The sequence below is a fragment of the Lissotriton helveticus genome, chromosome 12, assembly GCF_964261635.1.
Source record: "Lissotriton helveticus chromosome 12, aLisHel1.1, whole genome shotgun sequence".
Lineage (NCBI taxonomy): Eukaryota > Metazoa > Chordata > Amphibia > Caudata > Salamandridae > Lissotriton > Lissotriton helveticus.
The window spans coordinates 832,288,590-832,313,366 of record NC_136073.1 but is presented as its reverse complement, the minus strand read 5'-3'; the positions used below and the strand labels follow the sequence as shown (position 1 = coordinate 832,313,366).

The 24,777-nt window shown below is 44.6% G+C and overlaps 1 long non-coding RNA gene across 2 annotated transcripts in view; it reads left to right on the top strand.

The window, feature by feature from the left end:
- The window catches only part of LOC144798474 (uncharacterized), a 281,744-nt gene extending 266,160 nt beyond the window's left edge, over positions 1 to 15,584 (top strand). For both annotated transcript variants that reach the window (XR_013603547.1, XR_013603546.1), the window contains exons 4-5: positions 14,475 to 15,026; positions 15,437 to 15,584. This is a non-coding gene — a long non-coding RNA (uncharacterized LOC144798474). The remainder of the gene's footprint in view (positions 1 to 14,474; positions 15,027 to 15,436) is intronic.
- The last annotated feature ends 9,193 nt before the right edge of the window (positions 15,585 to 24,777 follow it).

The following is a 24,777-nucleotide window of genomic DNA, read 5'->3' as shown; positions in this document are numbered from 1 at the left end:
CGGCAAGTTGGGCCAGTAACATTGATCCAGACTTGGTGGGAAGTGGAAGTTACATTGTGCCCCAGGGTGTCCCCTCAAAGACATGATGACATAGGTAAGAGCTAAAAAGGGTTAGAAATTGGAGTAGAAATTGTTTTTCCACAGGCAGTAACCACAAGCTTGTAGATGCTGGCAATTTCCACAGCAAAATACCACACAAGTGGTTATATTTAGGTGAAATTGGTGGGAAAACAATTTGCTCTCATTATTCTCCATTGCATATCACCGAGGTGATAATCGGGGTTAGTAATACACCGAGTACTTAAGTGTCCATGGCATTTACTGGTTATTGTTGTTATAGTTAAAGCGCTCAATTTCAAACAGGTAAGACCAACATTCTTCAAATGTTGGCACGATTTAACTGATACTTTGATAAATTGTGAGGATTTTGCACAAATGAATCTTTTGTGGTGAATTTTAAAGTAAATAGTGCATTTCTAATGAGATCACGCCTGGGCGGTTGGTCAAATGGTAAGAATAAAAAGCTATTTTGCATGGATAGTTTTGAGATTTTTCCCAAAAGATATTTTAGGAAATTTAGTAAGATTGTATGTATTTTTAAATACTTTAAGCAGCAGTATAAAAAATATAAATCCATGAAGGCCAGGAGACCTTTCAACAAAGGTTAAGGGAATTGTGATGTCTCAAAAGAAGGGCCGGATTGGCTCTTTATTCTATCAGGCATTTACCCCGAGGGTTGGAGCCAATTGGAATTTTGAAAACTCAGGCACACTGTTGACCCCTCTTACTTTCCCCACCTCCCATAGGTGAATTGCAGCAGGCACAGGGTGGCTTCTAGAGAGAAGGAGGGAGGGAGGGAGGTGGGGAGAAAGACATCAGAGATGAAGAGGAGAATGGATGGATTAAATGAGATAATGAGTAAAGTGAATAATGGAGTGGGACTGGTTTGAGCGCTATAGCCAGGTTGTCTTTTGGTTCGCCAGTCTGGCATTGGTCGAAAGTCCCTACACTGAACTCATGACACAATCGTTCCTCATTTTCACCTCCTGGTTGACACTATTTTCTAGTTTTGGAGATCATTGTCATGAGCATAGGAGTCAAGCAAGCATTAGTGGCTCGCACAGGTACTTCTGTGGGGTGGTAGGGTGGGGTATTAGAGTTTGACATTCGACGGGAAAGATGAAAGTTAATAAATAAATAAAACCACTTGCCTTGCGGTCGCTGGCACCGGCCCCGCCCTGCCCCTCCTCCCCCGCTGCACTGCCCAACAGCGTTACCTGTGCGAGCCGCCACTGCAAGTGAGGTGAAACTTTCAACCCCTAATTACTTCTCTTTGCCGAAAGTATTTTGCTAGCTGCTTTGCAAGCTAACAGTTTTCAAAATGTTGTGGGGGCGCTATTAGTAGGGGGGGCTCCATCTCCTGTGCGGCCTCGCTATCTGTGCTGCTGAAGGAGCAAACTACTTTGGGAAGGATGGACACCTGATTGCCACATTGCCCATGGTGCTGTATTGCCAAAGCTGGTGGTAAGAAAATGACATTCCCTCCATTAAATCAGGAACCCATGCATTAACACCCCAGCACTGGGCATTAACAGAAGCCTGCTCACAGCACAAGCATCAACAACTTATTTAAATATTTAGGTCTGGCTCGACAGCACAGTGGTTACCAGGCACTATAGGATAAACCCATGGTGGTGGACAGGAGTACACATTTTGATTGGGCAGAAGTTGTGTACTTTCACAGAAATTGTGCTTACTCTCCAAGAGTCATAATCATTTGTTTATCTGGTTTAAGTTGGGTGAGCCAGAACCCTTTATCAAGTATAGCTATCATGTTAGAGAAGAGCTTAACCTTTGGGTCAAACACATGCCAATGTAAACGGTTTGTGTCTCCTAGATAATTAGATAAATATGGGGTGTGTCTTCCTTTGGTAGCAGCACAGATGGGAGGAGGACACTCAGGAGAATTGTGTTGCTACTTTTGAAGTCCCTGAACGCTCCCTTCATTACCAACTTCCCAGATGCTTTAAAATAACCTTCCTTGCGAAAATTGTGTCTTTTCTTTTAAATTCCCATTTTTAAGATGTAGGGGTTGGAGAAACTTTATTTGAAACTTCTCGGCTTTCATAGTTAGTTTAATTTTTAATTTTAATCTATTATTTCATTTTTAAAATGAAATTCATTAATATGTTTATTTCACTTCAAATTGAATATTTGTATTTATTTTATTAAATATACTTGATTTTGTTGTTCAATATAAAGTCATTTTAAAGTACCCTTCCCTGAATCCTAAAAAAACCATTTCTGCCCTTTAATGCTACTCTTACCTAAACCCTACAAACTTGTTGCTATCCCATGTGCAAAAACTCTTCCCTGAACCCTAAAAAACATTACTACCCGTTAATACCATGGACGTCATTTGGAGGTAGTCAGACTACCTCCAAGAGATGCCCATGGTTAATACGACCCTTTACGAAACCCTACAATCTCCTTGCTACTCTGTAATGCTACTGTACCATGAACTCTAATAAATCCCATACCACCCCTTATTACTACTCTTCCTTAAAATTTAGAAATCCCCTACGGGAATGTTCCCTAAATGCTAAATACCCAGTACTACCCCATAATGCTATCCTTCCCTGAACTTCAAAAACATATCAGCCAATAATGCTACCCATTCCTGAACCCTAAAACCCCTTACTACTCCTTAACGTGAGCCATTAAAAACCTTACTACCTCTTAATGCTGTCCATTTTGTAATCCTTAAAAGCCCTTCCTATCCTTTGATGCTATCTTTGAGACGTATTTCTCCCTCCATGCTATCAGCGGGTGATGTATCATTCTGCCTTTCAGGATATGCTTAAATTTCGAAAGTACTTATTCTAAACATGAAAAATAAACTCAACTATGCTATTTGTCACATTCAGTTCATTTTCCCCTAGATGAATTCCACACAAGAAGCAATATTGTTTGCTACTTTTCCCCAGCATTGGCAAAGCCAGTAGGACAGGCTGTGATAAACAACATTTGTGCATTCAGTGCACGTGAACAGCATTTGTGAACTGTCCATGTTTACATTCGTTGGTACTTTAATGCAGAAGTTATGGCTCTGCCAATGCTTGTTGCTTACATGTGACAACTTTAATTAACCTGATTCCTGAGTCAGTAGTCATAAAAAATCATAAACAAGCACCCAAATGTTTTTGTCCGCGCATGGATATATATTTCCGACTTTCGGATATCCGCACAGCCTTGACAATGTTGTTCCTTGTGGAGAAACCCCTTCTGTCACACACCCACCTATCTGAGGTTGTTCAATATCCCTTCAAACTCTGGAAAGAGATTTACTTCTGCTCTTGAAAGGAGTAAATTCCCATCTTTTTATAAACTCAATCGGCATTCCTACCCTTTGATGCTAAGTCCTCGTTCACTCCCAACCCCTGTTCAGAGATCTACACAAATGAAAGTCTTTGTTTCATGCAAAAGCTAACATTTCTGAATCACCAAATCAACTTGAAACTTGCAGTTCAGGCTGTTTACTACACATGTAAGTCAGATACCTCCAGTCCATGCCTCAGTGGCCTATGGAGTCAGTTCTCTTGTTTGCATTCTGGGACTAGGAGTCTTGTTGTTATAATGGGACTATAAATGGATGCATACCCAAAAAAATGTGGCTACTCACTCATCGAAGTGGAAAACCTTGGCACTCTGACTTACACGTGTAAATGGCTTTGAAGTTCGGATCTAAATAGACGCCGGAAAGGAGTCCCTTATAACTATTTTAGAGTCTCTGAACACAGCACCGTGAGCATCCGTTCTTCTGCAGGGAGCACTTTCACCTCCTCGGTGAAGCTTAAAAGACTAACGTGCCAGGGCAGGCCTGCAAAGGCTCCGCCGCCTGCAACATTGCTTCCAATGGCAGATTCAGGTATGTGGGTGCCTCGAGCTAACAGAAAGAGAGGCACAGAGGAGCTTTGAAGCAAAAGAGGACACCAGCTGTGGAATAAACATCTGGAAATGCCCTTAAAACTATTTCCAATTCGCTAAAAGTGAGAGCAGTGCCTACACGTGGGCTGTACATGAAAAAGCACTACTGTTACCTGTATAGAGTCGGAAGGCGCATTTCTATAAAGGGCTGTGGTCCTGAATCTACATTAATATTTAGAATTATTTTGTTCGAATTATAAAAATCTTTAGTCAAAAAATTCAAAAGTTTTGTGTTAGGTTAGTTCAACTAATTCATATTGCGCCATATGTATGAACACATTTTGCCATAGACACAGAATGGTAAAACCCTTTGATACATCTGGCTCATTGTGTTGAGGTGCTGTTCCACGTCCGCTCCACCCGCACTCAGAATTCTCATTCATCCTGCTTTGCTTTGTGGCAACAACTGAATGGGGCAGCCACAGGTTACAGTTTTGTGCAATAAAAAATATGTCATATGAATTAGTTTTAAAGCCATGTGCTTTTGTCACAAAAGTTTTAATGACAGGGGCCCTAAATATCTGTATTCACTGGTGCAGCCCTACCATCCAAGGCACAACCTGAGATCCAGGGCCGCTAATTTAGTGCCAGTACACCTTGTTTTTAGAGCCTGGCTAGGGGCCCGCTCTTTCTGTTATCAAGCAGCTAAGATATTGAATTCTCTACCGGTCAAACTGAGGATGGAACCATCTGAGACAACTTTTCGTACCTGGCTCAAAACCTGGCTGTTAAGGTTACCTTAGGGTAGACTCTGGGTGAGCCGTTGTTCCCTTTAGTACACTGCTCCTGCTTGGGTTGGTCTGGTTCTAGCGCAGGGACACACCATATAAAGTAACTATAGTGCTTTAGAAGACAGATTCTTTCATTATTAATATGAGCAAATACGCTAAGAATGTATGACACTTTTTCAAATGTATTGAATGTGTATGCTCCAATCTCCAATGGCCTTTAAATGTGCTAGGGAAAGAGGCCTCATGTATGAGACTTGTATTCAACGGCGAGCCAGGAAAAGTTTGAGTCGCTTCATGAGTCTTCTTAACTTCTTAGAAATTGATTTGTAGTCATTTACTCTTAATCAAAAACATTCCATTAGGGCCACCGTCCAGCAATACAGAGGTATTTACTACTTTTCCTTCTGATGTTCTCATAACAATTGGTAGACGGAACAGATGATTAATGAGAATATTTACAGAATCAAAATAAGGAAGTGTGAGAAAGTGCCATCTTTCTTGCCTTGGTATACTCCCACTTTTTCTGACTGCTGATGTGCTTTGACTGAGTGTGCCCTGGGCCTGTGTTCCTTCCCTAAAAACTGTGTTGAAACAAAACCCAATTGGCATCTCTGGCCACCTATCAGCCCCTAGTAAATGGTACCCTAGGTACCCAGGGCATGGTGACCAGAGAAGACCCCTAAGGACTGCAGCACTTATTGTTCTACCCTTAGGGGCCCTGTACCTTGGTACCCACACACTGCCTTTGCAGGGTGAGTGCCTAAGTACAGAACTAAACAAAGAGTCGACATGGCACACATCCCTGTGTGCCCTGCCCACAAACCCACTGCCCTGGCATACATCAGTCAGCCCTCTAGCTGGGTGCCCTATGCCAGTGGTGTGGGCATAGGTGCATGAGCCCTGTGCCCCTACAGTACCCAGGGCCATTCCTGGGCACTGTAAGTGCAGTGATACCATTAAGGGTATATGGTGCTGGGAGGTTGTCATTATGAACTCCACAGCACCATAATGGCTACACTGAAGACTGACAAGTTTGGTACCAAACTTCTCAGCATATTAAACCCGCACTGATGCCAGTGTGGGATTTAATATAAAATGCATCAGAGGGCATCTTAGAGATGCCCCCTGAAAGCCTAACCTAAAATCCATGTCTGGGCTGAGTGGCTGCAGAGGCTGCCACACAGCAGACATGTTGCTGGACCCCTGGGTGGATAGGCCCCGCTCTCCTGGGCCTGCAACAATGTACATCCTGGGCGAGGTGCTAGGTCTCCTTCCCCAGGATGGGCAGGGGGAAGCTTCAAAGGCATGCCGCCTCTGTAAGCTTCTCCAGACCATTTGCCATACCCAGCAACCCGGCCCCCACCGGTCCTGACCCCCACTCTGGCGGGAAGACTGGCGGGAAAAACTGCGTCAGGACAGGGGGGTGCCCTCCTGACCAACCCCACCCCTCATGTGGGGGAGACAAGGTGAAGCACAACCCTGGGCTCCGGCCATCTTGAAGATGGGGAGCCTGCCCAATCACAGCTAGGCTCCTACCCCCCTCCCACAGGAGATGAGCAGGTTAGGGGGTGTACCCACCCCAGGACAGGGACCTATTGGTCCCTGTCCTCGCCCTACCTGTACCGCCCCTAAATTCAGTATTTAAGGGCTCCCTGAACCTTCCTTTCTCAGATCTCGATAAGAAGAGAAGAAAGAAGATCAAGAAGGAGAAGACCCGCCGTGCAGCTGCTAACAACAGGACGACAACAACTGACTTGGCCCCAGCCCTACCGGCCTGTCGATCCTGGAACCTGCTCCTGCCTAATCCCGGCAACTCCTGCGTACAGCAATCTTGGGACACCCAGAGGACCTGCCTGCCTTGACCCTCTTAAAGATTGGGACTCCCATCAGCAGAGGCTCTGCTGCAACAACCCACCTGGTGCCAGCCAGGAAGCTCCGGACCAGCCCACTCTGCACCAGTCGAGCCCGGCCGGTGTCTCCAAGTGAACCAAGACCACGAGATCGTCCCCCCGGTGACTGGAACCCGAAGTCCAGTGCCCAAAGACCCTCCTCGACGAACAAGACGACGCCTGCAGACTCAGAACCAGGGGCCACCCCAACCGTGACCAGCTGAGGGTAAGCTTTTCTGACACCCAAAAACACCCCTGCACCGGCGCCCTACAGTCGCCTGTGCCTCCCTTTGGGGAACCAACCTGTGCTCCAAGATCGCAACTTACCTCTCGAAGTGCTGGTCGCCCCTGGAGAGTCTCTGTCCCCGAGTCCGCAGCCTTTGTTCCTTTTTGACCTTTCCCATTGGATAACATTGAGCGCCCGACGGCTCAAAAACACCCACCACCCAGCCGCCCGAATGTCGCTGGCTGTGCAACCTTTGCCCTATCCTGTTTCCCCCTTTGCCCTGAGCAAGTGACCAGGAGCCCAGCTCCCACAGCCGTGTGGCCTGCTAGCCAACAGCCACCAACCGAAGGCCCCCTCTCCCTCATTGGATAACATTGGGCCTAACTACCTCTGCACCCGGCCGCCCCTGTGCCGCTGGGAGTGAACCAACTGTACTTACCTGACCCTGGGGGACCCCTGAGACTATGCCCAGAACCTTAACTTCACAAGCCAAGTACTCACCTGGAAACCGGTAACTCACTTACCTGCCATTGGATAACATTGACTGGTTTTGACTCGAACATTTTCTAAGTGTGAAGTTTTGGAAACTGAAAATATTCATATAAAATCACCCATATTCCGAATTTTGAAGTACTCACCTGTGATCAGGGGAGAAGCCAGTACTGTACCTTGTAGCCCAGTACTGAACCGCAAAAGTAATCCTTACCGGGTTTACTAGTAACCTGTATTTTCTCCATAGGAATCCATTGACTGCTTTTCTATGAAATTTCTTCTAAGTGCCTACTTTTGAAAACTTAAAATATTCTTTAAAAATCATAGGAAATACTGAAACGCAATTACCTACCTGTTTTAAGTTGAGACCCCAGTGCTGGCCCTAGGTGCCCAGTATTGGATTACAAAAGTAACAAGATCGTACTTTACCTGCAACCTGAATTTTCTCCCATTGAATAACATTTCCAGATTTTCATTGAAAAATTTCTAAGTGGGAACTTTTAAAACAGCTTTATATTCATGAAAATTCACTACAGTAACTATCACGCTTTTGCTAATCGGGTTTCAGCTTAGACCCCAGGACTGAATCTAGGATCTAGTCCTGGGACCACTAAAGTAATCTATATAGTAATCAACTGTACCTATCTGATGAATACCCATTGAGCACAATGCTATAGTGTGTTTTAGAATTGTGTTGCCTACTGCAACTCCTGCATCTACTGTGTTCACAAACTGTATTGCTCTTTGCAAAGTAATTACATGAGAATACTCATATTGAGAAAAGTATATTTTGATACCTGTTGGTTCTAAAAAATAAAACATCTATATCTGTGGATATAAAAACAGTTGGCCTGGAGTTCAGTCCTTGAGTGTGTGAAACATTTTGCTGACTGGGTGTGTACAACAAATGCTTTACACGGTCCCCTGGTACTGCCTTACTGCTCGACCAAGCTACCACTTTGGAGAGTAAGGTCAGTTCTGATGTTAACCTCTGTTATACCTCTGGGGTTTGTGGACTCTATACACACTATACTTATTCTAGTCCAGTATATATAGAGCCACTTTCTCACAGGAAGCCAATGCACTCCTGTCTTCTTCTAAGGAGAGGAATTGGATACCTCCGGCATTCCACCGAGGCTGTTTATCACAAGCATGAATTATATGTCCAGCATCACCACAAAATAAACAAGGTCCATCTATTCTCTGGCCCTCCTCTTCCATTTCAGAGAAAGGACCCCGTATTTCTCTTACTAGCGTAGGCGCTTCTTAAGACGACGGGTCCCCTGAAACATCTGATGGACCCAACGAAGAAATCCTAGAAAAAGTAGGATAACTTTCTCAAGTTTTCATGTGTTCCATTAGTCTCTCTTGTAATCCATGATCAGTCAAAGGCCCCAAATCAGTACATTTAAAAAGTGAATAAATGAATTCATACTTAATATCTGCTATAGCTCTAGGTCTAGAAAGAGTCCTTGGAGTTCTTTCAACCGAGGTAGTTTTGGATACTGATTGATTAATGAGGAGCGTCAATATATCTATTCCTCCTTTTTGAATATCAGAATGTTTCCTAGGCACAAGACTCTTCATAAGGAAATTCAAACAATATCTTAAATGCTAGTAAGAAGGGGTCATGAGGCTGTAAACAAGTATCACAATGTATTACTAAAGGAGCTACTCAAGCCAATGCAGATACAGTGAGGAAACCAACCAGGTCACATTATCTTAATGAACTGTGCAGGGTGAAAAACAAAATACACTAAAAGACAATCCCAAAATTCTCCTAATTTCAAATAGACAGTTGACTGAACTATTAGAATGTTTGTAATCCAAGACACCAAGGTCTGCTTTAGTGCCAAAGTCTCAAGGCGTGATGTTTAAACATTTGTGCCAGGTCCTTGGAGAATCCAAAGCACTATCAAACCCAAGAATTTATTGGCATCGAAATCTAGGAAGGGCTGGGCACTGAGAAAGTCTATTGAATTCCCCCTTCTTTAGTTTCTCTCCTAGAAACCACTGGGCTACTCCGTACTGAATAATATATGTGAAAAGTGACCGGTGTCACCCAAAGAGTGTCTTAGTTAGAAAGAGAAAACCACGAAAAGTAAAAACCCATCATTGACAATCCATGACTGGAGATAAAGAAAGACATAGAAAGCGGTTAGCAATGCTCCCAAACTCCCACTGACATCATTGGAAGAGAAAAGATTCAGCACAATATTAAGTAATAGAAACACTGTTTCTCTGGAGCCACCACTCTCATTTGGAACTCTCTTTCCACAGAAATCAGGACCAACCTTACACTCAGTCCTTCCTCCATCATCTATAGATTCAGACTATAGTATGTCTCAATTGCCTTTTCTAATGTTTATGGTTGATTCTGTTCTTTCCTCTATTCTCCACGTAACTGCAGCCCACGTGACTACTCAACCTCCCCGCTCCCTCACTCCGCCTGTCCCCACCCCTCTCTCACTCCCCGTCCGTCCCTCTGTTTGCTCTCTATCTGCTCCTTTTTCTGGTTCCTTTTCAATGTGCAATCTTTCCAAGTTGCCCCCATTTCCCCCATTCCTCTTTTCTTTCCTTTTTTCGCCCTTGATTGCTCTGTTTCTTATTCGATGTACAACTGACAAGTCGCTGTTAAAATATAATGCTCTCCTTTTCATCTGGGTGATTGTACTCAGTATAAAAGTGATAAATAAGTAAATAGAGTCCTTTAGAAGTTACAAATGTCAGAATTAAAATCGGGGACAAAATGCTAGCAAAAAGAGTGAAAGCAGGGATCAAATGAATTGTGACAAATCTTCCTCTGGAGATATCCTCCATTAAGTATAGTTAAACTAGGAACTGACATTGCAAGAAAAGACTCTACCACATGTTGGGTTAGTAACTTTGGATAACATTCTATGGACAGACCACCATCTTGGAAAGGGCTGTTTACAAGGTTTGTCCACAACGCTTTCTTGAATTCATGTCATTCAAATGCCAAATTAATAAAAGACCAAAGTTTTGAATATTTTATGCCGTGCTGAATTTTGTTGTCTCACCGCCCCCATTTTTGTTCCACATTCCATGTGCTCATTTAACACCCCTGCAAGTGCTCATGAGCATCAAAACGGGTGAACTATCAATGCCCAACCATGAGCTAATCATGGCATCCAACAGCACAATGACAGGTAACGCGTGGAGCTCTCCTTCCGACTCTGAATGCGTGAAGTTTCTGGTAAGCTCTTTGTATAACTTTGGGAACTGCTGTCACCATAGATCTCAGCACAGATCTATCCGAAACTACCAACTGGTGCAGGTCTAAACTCCAAAATAAGTTTATTGTTTTTCTAACCCTTTCGGTGTGTCGGGCGGCCCCCGGCCATCCGACATCGCGGTGGGCCTGTGCGGAGGACGGCCAGGGCCGCCCGAACCACGCCCACCCATTATTTCACCCGCGGCGGAATTTGCGCCGCAGTCAACCGGTTAAATATGGCCCTCATTGTGAATTCCATTTCCTAAATCTAGTTATTTACTACAATGACGTAGCAATAAGGGAATCAAAAGTGTTTTTTCGCTGTTGCTACTTCATAAAGGAATTCTATACTGCTGTGACGGGGCTCTATGAGAACCTGTTAGTGCTGTGTACTCTCTCTACTCTGATGGAAAGCAGAGAGCACAACTAACGGTTTGGAGGTGTGGAGGCACAGAGGGAGCTGAAGGTGGATGCAGGTGATCAAGTATTTCTTTACATGTGTGACAAGAAAGAGAAGCCAGGTTATGTCTAGCTCATCATTTACTCCTCTATTCTGACCTATTGGTGGAAAGTGGAGACAAATGGTTTTGGTAGCAGTACTGATTATAAAATCATGGATGGGTAAAAGGTGAATAATAGAGATAAATTTCACCTGAGTGACATAATATCTCCTTATAGCCCGCTGCTGAGGGCTATATCAGTTATTAAATTCCCTGAACCTGAGGTATAGGCCCGAGCCACAGGCGAGGGCCTATAACGAGGTGAAGGCTTTCAACAACAGGTATATCCTGAGGTAGGAGGACTATAAGGCTATTAGAACATTCCACCCACTATGGGTAGAGTGTTCTAAATTAAAAAGGGAGAAAGATAAAGAGGAACATTTGAATGTTGGAGCTCCAGGCTGACACCAGCCATTAAAACCCTGGAGCTATTCCATTGTCTTCAATAGAGTCCCCAACATTCCAATGTTCTAATATGTAAATAGACACAGAAAAGTGTGGGTGTGCACAAAATGTCATGGTAGTCCAATTCTGGAAAGCTTACTCCCTGTACACTATCAAGCCTCTAGGCATCATCTTATCTACAAGAAAATCATTGATGAAGTAAACTTTATATGAATCTAACACCAACTTGTGTGACTTCTAACACTTGTTTTAAACTCACAGATAGGGCAGTTTGCAGGTGTAAGCTAAACTCGCGCGTGCTTATAGTGTTTCAATCAGGCTCTAGCCTTGGTCATCCCTGACATGTCTACAAAAGGAGCAGTGTTGTCATTTGAGCTACAGTAAGTGTCCTAGAGCCCTAATTCTCTCACTAACCAGATCACCCTCTGCCACCTGTTCTTCTATTGCCTTTGTCCTCTAGGTTTTTCTCTTCCATCCCTCCCCCTCCATCACTCCCAGTGGACCAGCCAGCCCCTCCTGTCTCCCAGTAGCCCTCCGCTCCAGTCAGCGGTGATGAACCTTTATTGATTCTGCGGTGGCGCCAGCCCGTTTCCTCTGATCAGACATTGATGAAATGATGAAACTGACCTAATCTGATTCCAGCTGCCCCCAGACTGAGAGATGCGACCCCAGTAATCTCGTAGAATATCCCGCTGCCGAGATGTCGGGTGCGGTTGCTGCTGCCCTGACAGTGTGGATCATAGTTTATTTATTTATTTGAGAGTTTTATATATCGCTAGCTGGACCCGAAGGTATCAGAGCACTTTACAACAGTAAATGTTCACATCAACGATAACAAGTCTATACAGAGCATCTGAGACAGAGCGCCCCACAACAGAAAATGTTCTGTTACAATTACCAAATATTTTCATGATGCTAATTTATTTATTAATTACTGATTTACTTCTTTTATGTGGTAGTGTTGTTTCCCCAAGAGCATAAAAGCACTGGCCAAGACACATAAAAAATAATCACTATACAGAAACCAGGAAATACTCGGCATGAAAACATGTTGCAGAGACTGTAGAAATGTTGAAGGGCACTGCCTAGCCCTTCAATAATTTATTTATTCATTTAGTCTCCACAGCAAATGCAGATAATATGTTTTGTTATGGGGGACCAAATTCTGAGGCAAAAATTTGAAATTTATGCAGCATGCTGCAGCACATTTTGTCTGTTATTTCACTATTGTGTCGTCATTTGAATAGCCAATAATACAGTTTGGGTGCAAGTTTCGCCCATTCAGCAGGTGAAAAGTGAACAGTTAATATTTTCGAGGGCCTGCCTCTGCTCAGCAATGTTTGGAGGTGTTTTTTCAGTAACTCTTGATCCATTTGAGGTAGGAATATCATTTTGTTAGAATTTGCAAATTACACATCAGGCGGTGAAATATGTGGTCAGTGTGGCACATCTATTTATGTGGAAAACATAATTCAAGTACAGTCAAAAAGTCATATAATTCAAACAAAATATTCAGAGTTACAATATTTAAGATCTGTGTGGTGCAGGATTCCTGGTGGAAGGCCAACCAAACCAAAAGTAGCCGCGAGCCGAGAGGAGAGGCAAAGGCAAACAGTCTTAGGTTTTCGTGGAATACTTGTGATTAGTGAAAAGATGGAAATGTAGGGTAATAGATCACCACATCTTGGACTCCAGCAGTTTTTTTTCACCTTGGATGAAGAAATGAGGGGAGTGGGGGGACTTCAAAAGGGGGCATGGCCTAGGAAGCTTGTGACGTGGTCTCAATCAATCAATCGTTGTCTTTATTTGGTTATTTGAAAATAACCATAAACGAGCAGAAAAAAAAATAACCATAAACGAGCAGATAAAAAAAAATACGACATAAACTATACGATCAAATGCAAAGGCACAATCCTGCTCCTGACGCAGGGCCACCTCGAGGTGTGCAGGACAAGATGGCGCCGCCCACGCACGCTTCCTGGCGTGCTTCCCGCCTTTCTCTTATCGCTCGCCGAGGCCTCGTCATCATGCGTGCGGCCTGCTGATTACTTTTCGATTTCCATCGATCCTCAGTTATCTCTCTTTTTAATCCCGTCCTCGTCTCGCTGTCGGACGGGATAAACTGCGGCAGGCCTGCAGGGCCAGATAAAGGGGGCGCCCCTTTCAGACGTGCCACCTGCCCACCTGAGTAAATCCCCGTCCTTGAAATGGCTGTCAGCAACGTGCCAGGCCGCTGGAGAGGGGGTGCCCACGCAGCAGCTGGCAGAGGGGGCGTCGAAAGGTTACAATCACTTGATGCGTCATTAGTATACGAAGATTAAAAGGCGTTGAAGTCATTTATCAGGCACGTCATAGGTCATGCACGTGAAAATGAATATATTCGAGCACAACCGCACGATTATAAGTGAATGCTGATAAGGCGTTGTAACAATATGCAAGGTATTACAGATACTTGTCCTGGGGTTCCAATCCCTGCATGTCCACTCAGCCTTTCATCCTTCCGAGATCAATAAAATGGCTACAATAAGCAGTTATTATTCACAGTGCATTAAATGTAAAAGTGCACATACTCACTATTTAGAGTGGATGTTTGCTACTGAGAAGTGCTGATACTCTCCCATTAAATGTATTGGAGCAATGCTGAAAAGTGCAAGTGCTCTCCATTTAAAATGTTATAAAGTGCAGGTACTCAGTTCCAGGCAGTACCTGCCCATTTAAAGCACTGATTATTCAGCACCAAGATGCTGCATGGGCTCAACGCAGACTTTATAAATACATGTTACGCCATAAATAATTCTGTATCCTCCAAGCAGGGACTAAGAAAGAACAGCCACCCTGTCGTAAGTGGGAGGAATAGAAATTTGTGGGTTAGATTTAGCCGTTGATGTAAGCATGGCCTGAGTTGTACCAACTGTTGATTATTCTTGACAAATTTGAAGAAAGAAGGCCATTTGGCTTATGTTTTTGTGTGATATTCATGGACTAACGTTGGATTTTCTTTGTTTATAGGAAGCTTATGTGGCACGCTACGGTGGTCGGACACATGTCCAAATGTCATGGCTCGGAATACGACGCTTGCTGCGTCAATCCGAAACACCTGCAGTCGCTGCAACAGGTAGATTGATAACATCAACAGCTGGGAATTTCCATAGTCCAGTCTGAACACAACCACGCCAACGACATCAAACCGAAGATAGAGACAAGATCAGTCAACAACCCTTTCATGCTCAATGCTCCATTGGAAGTTCAACCATGGAGAACTTCTAAACTCACTTCTATAGCGGCTGTTTACGTTCAATATTGCGAGGCATTTGGAAAGTGACATCACTGCCGCGCACCGCCTTCACGGACCATAGACTCCTACTTTGATGATAAGATGTTCCTTCCTCTGTCTTGCAGCTTCACATTCCTCATCACTCCTCGTCAAGCATGTCCGCGCCATCCCTCAAGCTTGGTGCGGCTCTACACGTGCTGGGGTTCCGATAGGCCGAGCGCCACGTTCACGGCCACTCTGCAGCGTCTCAACACCCACTTAGAGGGAAGGCCCTATCAGTTGTTGAGGTCTGATCACCCTGAGGATTAGTATGTCTTCAACCTGCATATTTCAGTCGGTGTAGATTAATCGCTGAAGTACTTAGCGTTGTTCTTCTTCTGTAGACATTAAGCACTATCCGCCGTCGTATAGTACTTCTGAGCGTCATCTACACTTCTTGCACCAACCAGTTATTTCTTTTGAATCTATTCCTAGTTTTTTTTTTTTTTTTAAAAGAGTAAATTGATAGCCATAGGTATGGCTGAGATTTTTTACTCCAGCCAAACCTTGGTTGTAAATTTATTCATGTTTTTATAAGTCTAAATTGATAAAGTCACCCTTATCCAAGGTACGGCTACGATTTGTTACACCACTCAGTCATTTGTTGTAAATCTCTAAAAAAAAAAATTGTGAATTAATAAAGTTCTTCTTTTCCTAGGTATGTCTAAGATTTGGTAAGAACATCCCTCATTCCATCAGCGCACCCTGTTTCTTTCGCTCTCCGGATTTCGTCAGCCACAACTCAGGACGGCCAATGGTTGGATAACGCCAGATCCAACCTCACTCTTTAAACCACTTGTAAGATTGGTGACATTAAGAATGAGTAAGCCAAAATATCAAGCAGAAGAAACAAACTGAGTTAGTATTACACACATAGGGGAAGCAGCGACGTATTCATATCACTTGGCCAATAGGACACTGAAGCCCAGAATGCCGAGGAAAAAACTTGTAATTGCACACTGGTCAAGAGCAGAAGTAAAAGTAGTTTAAGGATCGAATGATAAGGCACCAGACTCGAAAGGATTGTACTTTTAGGGGAAAGGGAATTATCAATTTGCAAAATATATATATATATATATATATATATATATATATATATATATATATACACACAAAGCAAAAATAAATATATAAATAAATAAAAAAGTTTTCCTAATTCAAGAGTACTTTTGTGTCATACTCCCCTGTATGCGGAAATAGTTAAGCATTTACATACTCAAGGAAATTTACAACCACTTTAGGTATCCAGGATTACTGGAGCATTTTTTTTTTAAAGAATTCCAAAAAGGTAGGAATGTTCTCCAAAACTCTTAGCATCGGCACAGGAATGTCCCTTTTTCCCCGAGATTTCGTGAATAGGACGCAATATGTTGCGCCAATGGTGACCGGTAATTGGAATAACCTGGTAAAATCAGACTCCAATGCCGTGAGACGTGGGTGCTCTTTGTAGAAGGGCGGATCCTGGCCTTGCACTGCTGCTCGTTAACCTTAATTCCACTGTGCCTTATATTTTTGGAGCTTGGTCACCAGGACTAGTGCCACATCAAGGCCAGAGTAGGCAGCAGCCATTCAGTGCCAGTACAAGAGACCAAAAGCTGGTGCCAGATTACAACAGGTAGTTAAAAAATGATGTTCTTGCTAAGGGAGGTGGAGCACCCAAATGGTAAAATTTAATTTTACCTAAGGCCCGCTAATCCCTGCACTGGAGATGTTGGTGTCATGGATCAATTTCTCGATTTTAGTGCAACGAGGATGTAGCGCATATCCACCCATTCCAGTAATGCACCTATCCAGTGTAAACAGCCATGAGTGTGTTTAATATAGTGACATGGAGAAGCGCAGTCACGAGAAAAGGCCTTGAAATCAGGTGCTATGGGGTCAGATTTACAGAAGAGACACACCCAGGGTTTTTACACCCTGCTGCCGCCATGATAAGGTCAGGCAGGGAGAGTCAAGGTTATGAGGCTGGTTTGAATGAGAGGCCCAGGCTGACCGGGCCCTGTCGCCATAGTGATGGATGGGGAAGGCGCAGTCAGTGTGATGGGGACAAACACTGAGAACCCGAATGATGAACAAGGGAAAGGCAGCCCCTCGACGTATACGAGAGGACACCGGAGAAGACAAGTTCTCCTGGTTTGTGATAGGGAGAGACACGAAGAGGAAAGAGAGAGAGAGAGAGAGACAGGAAGAGGAGAGAGAGAGAGAGAGAGACAGGAAGAGGAGAGAGAGAGAGAGACAAGAAGAGGAGAGAGAGAGACAGGAAGAGGAGAGAGGTAGAGACAGGAGAGGAGACATGGAGAGACAGGAGAGGGGAGAGAGAGAGAGAGAGCGAGAGAGAGAGAGAGAGAGAGTCGAAGAGCAGAGAGAAAGAGAGACGAAGAGGCTTCAGAATCGGGATGCTGCTCGAGACATGGAAGAGGGGAGAGATAGAAAGAAAGAAAGAATGAATGAAAGGGAGAGAGAGAGAAAAAGAGAAAGAAAGAGATATAGAGATAGCTAGAGAGAGATAGCTAGAGAGAGAGACAGAGGGGCAAAGCTGTTTAACCAGGGCTCAGAGAGAGAGAAAGAGCAGGGAGCGAGAGGGGGGGCAGGGAGGGGGAGAGAGAGAGAGAGAGAGAGAGAGAAAGCAACAGTGAGAGAGAGAGAAAGCAAAAGTGAGAGAGAGAGAGAGAAAGCAACAGAGAGATGGAGAAAGCAACAGTGAGAGAGAGAAAGAAAGAAAGAAAGAAAGAAAGAGGGAGGGAGAGAGAGATAGATGGAGAGGCAAAGCTTCTCAACCAGTTCTCAGAGAAAGAGAAAGAGCAGAGATAGAGAGGGGGTCTGGGAGAGAGGGAGTGAGAGTGAGAGAGAGAGAGATAGCAAGAGTGAGAGAGAGAGAACGAGAGAGAGAAAGAAAGAAAAAGAGAGATAGAGAAAGAAAAAGAAAGGGAGAGAAAGAAGAAAAAAAATAGAAAAGAGAGAAAGAGTGAGAGAGAGTAAGAAAAAGAGAGAGAGAGGGAGAGAACGAGAGAGAGAAAGAGAGAGATTGAAAGATAAACAAAGAATGAAAGAGAGAGAGAAAGAGAGAGAGAAAGAAAGAGCGAGAGAAAGAAAGAGAGGCAGAGAGAGAGAAAGAAAGAGAGAGAGAGAGTAAAAGAGAGAGAGAGAGAGTAAAAGAGAGAGAGGCAAAGCCGCTCAATCAGGGTTCAGAGAGAAAGAGAGAGAGAGAGAAAGAGAGAAAAAGTAAGAGCGATTGAAAGAGAGAAGGAAAGAATGAAAGAGAAAGAGAAAGAAAGAGTGAGTGAGAAAGAAAGAGAGAGAGAAAGAAAGAGAGAGAGAAAAAGAGAGAGGCGAAGCTGCTCAATCAGGGTTCAGAGAGAGAGAGAAAGAAAGAGAGAGAGAAAAGGAAAGAAAGAGAGAGAAAGAATTAAAGAGAGAGAGAGAGAAAGAGAGAGAGAAAGAAAGAGATCGAGAGAAAAAGAGAGAGAGGCAAAGCCGCTCAATCAGGGTTCAGAGAGAGAGAGAGAGAGAAAAAGAAAGCGAGACAAAGAGAGATAGAGATGGAGTGAGAGAGAGAGAGAGAGGGAGAGAGGCAAAGTCGTTCAACCAGGGGTCAGAGAGAGAGCGAGAGAGTGAAAGAGAGAGAGAGAGAGAGAGAAAGAGAGCGAGCTAGAGGGTGCATCAGGCTATGACAGTGCCTTGGCCTGTCCTGTTTTTCGGGTGAGTGGCAGTGGCGGCTCCTCTGCTATGGCGGAGGAGCGTCATCCACTGCTTTCAAGCAGTGTGAGAAGAGGAAACATAACATGATAATAACTTTCAGTTATTATCATGTTATGTTTCCTTCGCGGGCGGGAGGTTGGGCGGGCCTGCTGTGCTCATGGAGCAGGGGAGGAGTGGTTTGCCCACTCAGGTGCACAATGACTGTTTGGTCGGCACTCTCGGGTCACCCAAAGCGGTCATGCGCACTTCCCTGTTCTCCATGCAAGCTGCATTACAGCCTGCATGGAGAACAGGCCCACCCCTACAGCCCCTGGCTGAGCACCATGTCACGGCGCTCAGACCAATCACAACGCTGCATTGCAGCACTGTGATTGGCTTAGGGGAGAGAGCCTGGCTGCCTCCTTCCTGTTCCTGGAAGCAGACACAGAAAAGCAGGAGAACAGAAGACGCAGCACCCGGCCTCGATGTAAGTTTATTTTTTTTTTTTAATTTTCAACCCCCCCCCCCCCCCCCCCTCCCCCCACACTGAGCAACACCCCTGCGGCCCCAGCACCAGCCCCCCCAACACGCGAGCCATGCCAGCCACCTCTGCTGAATGGAGGAGGGGCGTGTAAGGTGGGGCTGTGACCTGGCTGGGAGTGGTGTGAGGGGGGTCATTGTGTGATTCCTATGTTGTGCATCTTTTTATCACCCTTCCCTTTCCCTCCTTGCTCCCTCATTCTTCATACTAATGTCTGCCTGGTGTACAAAGGTTCCTGCTGGTTCTGCTTTCCATTTGCCTTCCTCTTCCTGTAGCAGTTTAGGCGTTAGGTCGGTGAATTATCTTCTCTCCCCTGTCCTTCACTTGTGTTCATTCCATTCCACAGTTCCTGTCTCTCCCTCTCTTTCATCTTGTGATATTCTCTGTCCCTCACACATTCCCTCTATTCCAGTGATACTCAAAGTTCGGCCCGGGGGCCGCTTGCGGCCCTCTTGACCTTTACATGCGGCCCCGCTGGTGAACACCAACATGAGCTGCTGTTTAGTTGCTGAGCACGAATATTCAGAAAAATATGTTAACTAAACAGGTACGAATTGATTAACCTGAAAATAAATGCTTTCCCATGTAGTTAACATTTTTTAGACCTCCTTACACAGTCCCTGACTCACCCATACCCCCTACCGCCACCCTGCTGACACCAGTGCGGCCCTCGGTCACACCACAGACCATACTTTGTGTCCCATGGGCAAATGTTTGCGAGTACCCATGCTTCCCTGCCTTGCACCACCTTTCTTCTTCTTTTTACATCTATTTGTAATAATAAATTCACACACAGTTATAGGGTAAATAAACCAGTGCAAAATGTAATATAATACATAGCACATATTTTTATATAGCGCTTCATGCCACACTTCCGCCATTTCTAAGTGGTGTAAACAACATATATTTCAGATGGCAGAGCCTACACTTACACAGGGCGCCAGCAATTAATGCCTATATAAAGATAAGCCGGTATTGTGATATACCTCGGTTTCAATAGGAATTTCAGTTGCTTCTAACTTTATGGTTTGTTTAGAACATTCCACCACCCAACATCTCAGGAATCTGCCTGGTCTTTCTTCTAATGGCCTGACTATGTGATTGGTCTCCTCCTGCCTGGACACCTCGTCAACCCTGGAATTCTCTCCTCCCACTCTACTCCAAATATTCAGAGCAAAGTGAAAACAGCAGAGATAGGAAGATTGAAGGTGGAAATTTGTCTGAGAAGCAAGTTGAGGGTTTACTGAAGGACTACAGATGGCAGGTCTTGAGAACAATTTAGGGCTGCATTTTCGAATTTCCAGTTGACCAGTTACAAATGGTTTTTATTCGATCAAGTTGCTGGTGTTGGGGTTTGGGGTAATACAGTCCAAATCCACAAAGTTGATTCCCTCTAGAGGTAGCACTGAGGGAAGAGCAAGCATTGTCAAAGGCAATAGGTCTGGTGTTGGCTGTCAGCCTTTTGGCTTTGTCAGTGTTCCTTCTGTTTGGTCATGGTTTTTGTAAAACGTTATTGTTGTATGAGCTGAAGAACCTCACAGATATATATATAAAAAAATTGTCTAAAAGCAAAAATATCTTTTTGGTTTTAAAAAGCACATATTTGCTTAGTGGTGCTGATACTAAAGGAGACAACTGTGAGCGAATGTGTTTCTTATGAAAGAGCAGAAGACTGTCACTCAGAGTCAAGTTAGCCAATGGGTTAGATGGTCTGACTCATGTCTCTATGCTGGTATACAACGTTTACAACGCAATTTTTACAACGCAATACCATTACAACGAAACTTTTACAACGCAAAATCATTTACAATGCAGTCATTACAACGCATGACACTACAACGCACACCACTACAACGCATACCATTACAACGCAGTCATTACAACGCATACCATTACAACGCATAAATTACCATCCAACACTTACCATACTGTTGCACCCCCCTGGAGTTAGAATAGTCATTTTAACCCCTACACTATCCAACACTTACCCTACTGTTGTACCCCCTGGAGTTAGAATAGTAATTTTAACCCCTACACTATCCAACACTTACCTTATATGCAAAGTACTGTAATGCGTTGTAATGGTATGCGTTGTAAATGTACTATGCGTTGTAAAGGTATTTAAGTATTCGTTGTAATGGTATGCGTTGTAATGGTGTGCGTTGTAATGGATGTTGCGTTGTAAAAAATGCGTTGTAATGGTATGCGTTGTAAAAGTGTGCGTTGTAACGTCATACATCCCTCTATGCTGTATATAGTAGTGGGTGGAGCAAAAATGTGACTGATACAACAACAGACCAATGGATGAAGAGAGATGAACTGAAAGCCCCTATAAGTAAATTTACTATACATATTATTTCTGAAGAATCAAAATGTCTCCGCTAACACCAGACCTAAAAAGAAGCACTGATGCGAAGTGTGTGAATAGCCCGCTGTCTTAAAAGATAGCACGCAGGAGCACTGATGGAAGTGTGAGTGGAGTTGTGTAAGCAACAATTGCAATTACTTACAGAGTCATAATGTTTGCAAATGTAACAAATATTTGTTAAGCCTTCCACACACTTCCAGTGCACTTCAATACACCAAGTTGACATAGAAAAGAGCAGAGCAAACACAAGGAGATGATGGACGGAGCGCTGAAACTTTTCAGACAGCCCCAGTCACAGAACTGGGTTGAATCCATCATCATTATTTAGCTCTCTTCGCCACCCCAGCTCAGACTCGGCTATATGCAAATCAGTCTTGACCCCGTGATTCATGGGAACAGTCCAGCCTGAACTATCACGCCAGGTCTTCCCTGGACCGGAAACAAGCATCCTGGGACCAGTTTCTGTGTAACACCTATCATGAGCCGGGCTAATTTGAATCCAGTGGCAAAGTGAGCAAGGGACCCACTTCTGGGCTTACCCTGCTAACTTAGGGCAAACAAAGCAAACACAAGGAGATGATATAGCTTTGTATGAGCCGGGGTGGTGGAGTGAGCTAAAGAACGATGTTGGATTTATCTCAGATCTGTGATTGGGGGCGAGTGTCTGAAAGGTTTCCGCGCTCCGTCCATCATCTCCATGTGTTTGCTTTGTTCGCCCTAAGTTGGTAGGGTATGCCTAGACTAGGGTCCATTGCTCACTTTGAAACTGGATTCAAGCTAGCCTGGCTGATGGGGGATGTTACCCCGAAGCCGGTCCCAGGATGCTTGCTTCCGGTCCAGGGAAGACACGGCTTTTTCTTCTTCGGCATTCCCACAATTAGCGCATACGAATTGAGGTGCACGGACCTGTGTTAAAGTGTAAAACAACATTGACGATGGGAAAAAAGGATATTTGTGTAAATTCACAAATGTTGTAATCCTACTAATGTGCAATTTCAACAACAAGTACCGTCAGTGGTTGTAGGACTCTGTGACACAGTGGTCAGGAAAGCAACAAAAATATATTGTGTTGAGATCCCCGCCTGCCGGGTGGGAATCCCTGTGCTGTGGTAACAAATGTTCTCCCTTAGCAGGAGCGGGTCATTCTACATTTGCCGCTCTTGGGAACACCATACTGCACATTGCAGACACAGGCTGTTAAAATCAATGATGTCATCCCGCTCTCAATAGGGTGAGAAAACCATCGCTGTGACCAATGGGCCATCAGGTCAGAGGTTAACATTTGCACAACTAATGGTGGCTCCAATGGTGAAAACATAGCTCTATCCTCAACTACTACCAGAATGGGGGAACTGCAAATTTTCTCTGTGGAGAAGCACTATCAGTATCCGGCGGCGCTCCACTCTACGACACTCTAAATGAGACCCTCCGTTTTCAATACTTATGCTTAATTCTGAAGAGGGACCCTGGCAAAACATTTTACTCAAGGGCAAATGTAGATTTAGCTAATCTTGAATCATTGGGCCACATTTTATTCTTTCCCTCAATTTTTGGTACTGGTGCCATTATCTTTAAGAATTTTGTTTCTGAAATAAAAAATAACCACATTGGAACCCAACACTAGGATTTTTATTCAAGGTGATACCAAATATGTTGAGACTTTTTGGGAAATGTTTTCTTCAGGAATATTATACACATGTTTTATGCATTTTAGGGGTAATTTGGGTGGAAACACTACTGGGGCATCTGCCAAAAACCCAGAGCCTGATCACAAAGGTAAACTTACACTTTGGTGTAAGTTTATGATTTTCCTTTGTGCATGATACAAAGTAATTTTACACATAGCATCTTTATAACTGCCTGTCTTTGTATGTGTGGAGTCACGAGTGCGGAGACTCCGTAGTCATATAGTTCTATTAAAATTCCTTTGTGAATTGCAAAAAAACATAAACTTACACAAGACCTGTGCAGAGGTGAGGAACCTCTGAGTTTCCATCCACGAAGACTCAGCCTATACCATCCCTAGAAACCATGGCTCCATGTAATTGAAGAGCTGCCATATTGGAACTGGGGCTTCCATCACAGGTTTTGTCTGCTAGGACCCTCCATAATAATAATAATAATAATAAGGGAAATATATAAAACGCCTGGTTACGCGCACCGGCGTGTCCCCGCGCTATAGTGAGTGGTGTGGCAGAGTCACCCCAACCGGCAGCGGACCCAGCCTACCGGGTGTACAGATATGTTTTAAGTTTCTTCCTGAATTTGGGCTCAGAGAGCTCCAGGCGCAGTTCCTTTGGCAGACCATTCCAGCTCTTGGCAACCAAGTACCTGAAGGACCTACCCCCATATGTGCTTTTTTCATTTTGGGGACCTTCAGTAGCCCTGAGCCAGAAGAGCGCAGGGCGCGCGGAGGCTCATACCGAGTAACCAGGTCCTGTAGTGGTGCAGGTGCCTTCCCGCACAAAATGCGGTGGCATGTGCAAAGAGCCTTAAAGTCAATCCTACTTTTTACTGGAAGCCAGTGGAGTGCTTGGAGGGCTGTCTTTGAAGGCGATCTCTTCGGAAGCCTCAAGACCAGACGAGCCGCTGCATTTTGCAGCACTTGAAGACGGCTGATGACCTAGCCCGTTGCAACCAGATAGAGCAGGTTGCCATAATCTAATCGTGATGTTACGAGGGCATGTACCAGCGTCTTCCGAGCTGCCGTGGGAAGTAGATCGAGAACTTTCCGAAGGCTTTTCAGGACACCAAAGCATACCCCCACCACTCGACCTATCTGAGGTCCGAATGTTAGGTCCGCATCCAGCCATACCCCAAGGTTTCTAGCTTCCTGGCAGGGTGTAGGAGTCTCCCCCAGGCAGGATGGCCACCATGCCGATGACCACACCGACGAGCCCCCCCTCCCCCACCACGAGCACCTCCGTCTTGCTGCCGTTCAACCTCAGGCAGTTGGAAGACATCCAGGTAGCCAACTCCTGCATGCAGGCTCTGAAGCTGTCCGCAGCAAGACTGGGCGCGCGTGAAAGGGAGATGACAAGCTGCGTGTCATCGGCATAAGACACTATGTGCAACCCATAGCTTTGAACAATGGCTGCCACCGGGGAGACATACAGATTGAATAAGGTTGGGCTCAGGAACGAGCCCTGCGGTACGCCCTGAGCCAAACTAATCTCCCTTGAGTAGCAGTCTCCCTGTCTGACCTGAAAGCCGCTACCTATCAAAAAGGACTGGATCCATTTTAGCGCAGCCCCTGAGATCCCACCATCATTCAGACACTGTAGCAAGGTGGTATGAGCTACAGTGTCGAATGATGCGCTAAGGTCCAGGAGGATCAGAGCCATGGTCTGGCCCTCGTCCACTCCCTGGCGGATGGTCTCAACCGCCATGAGTAGCGCCGACTCGGTAGAGT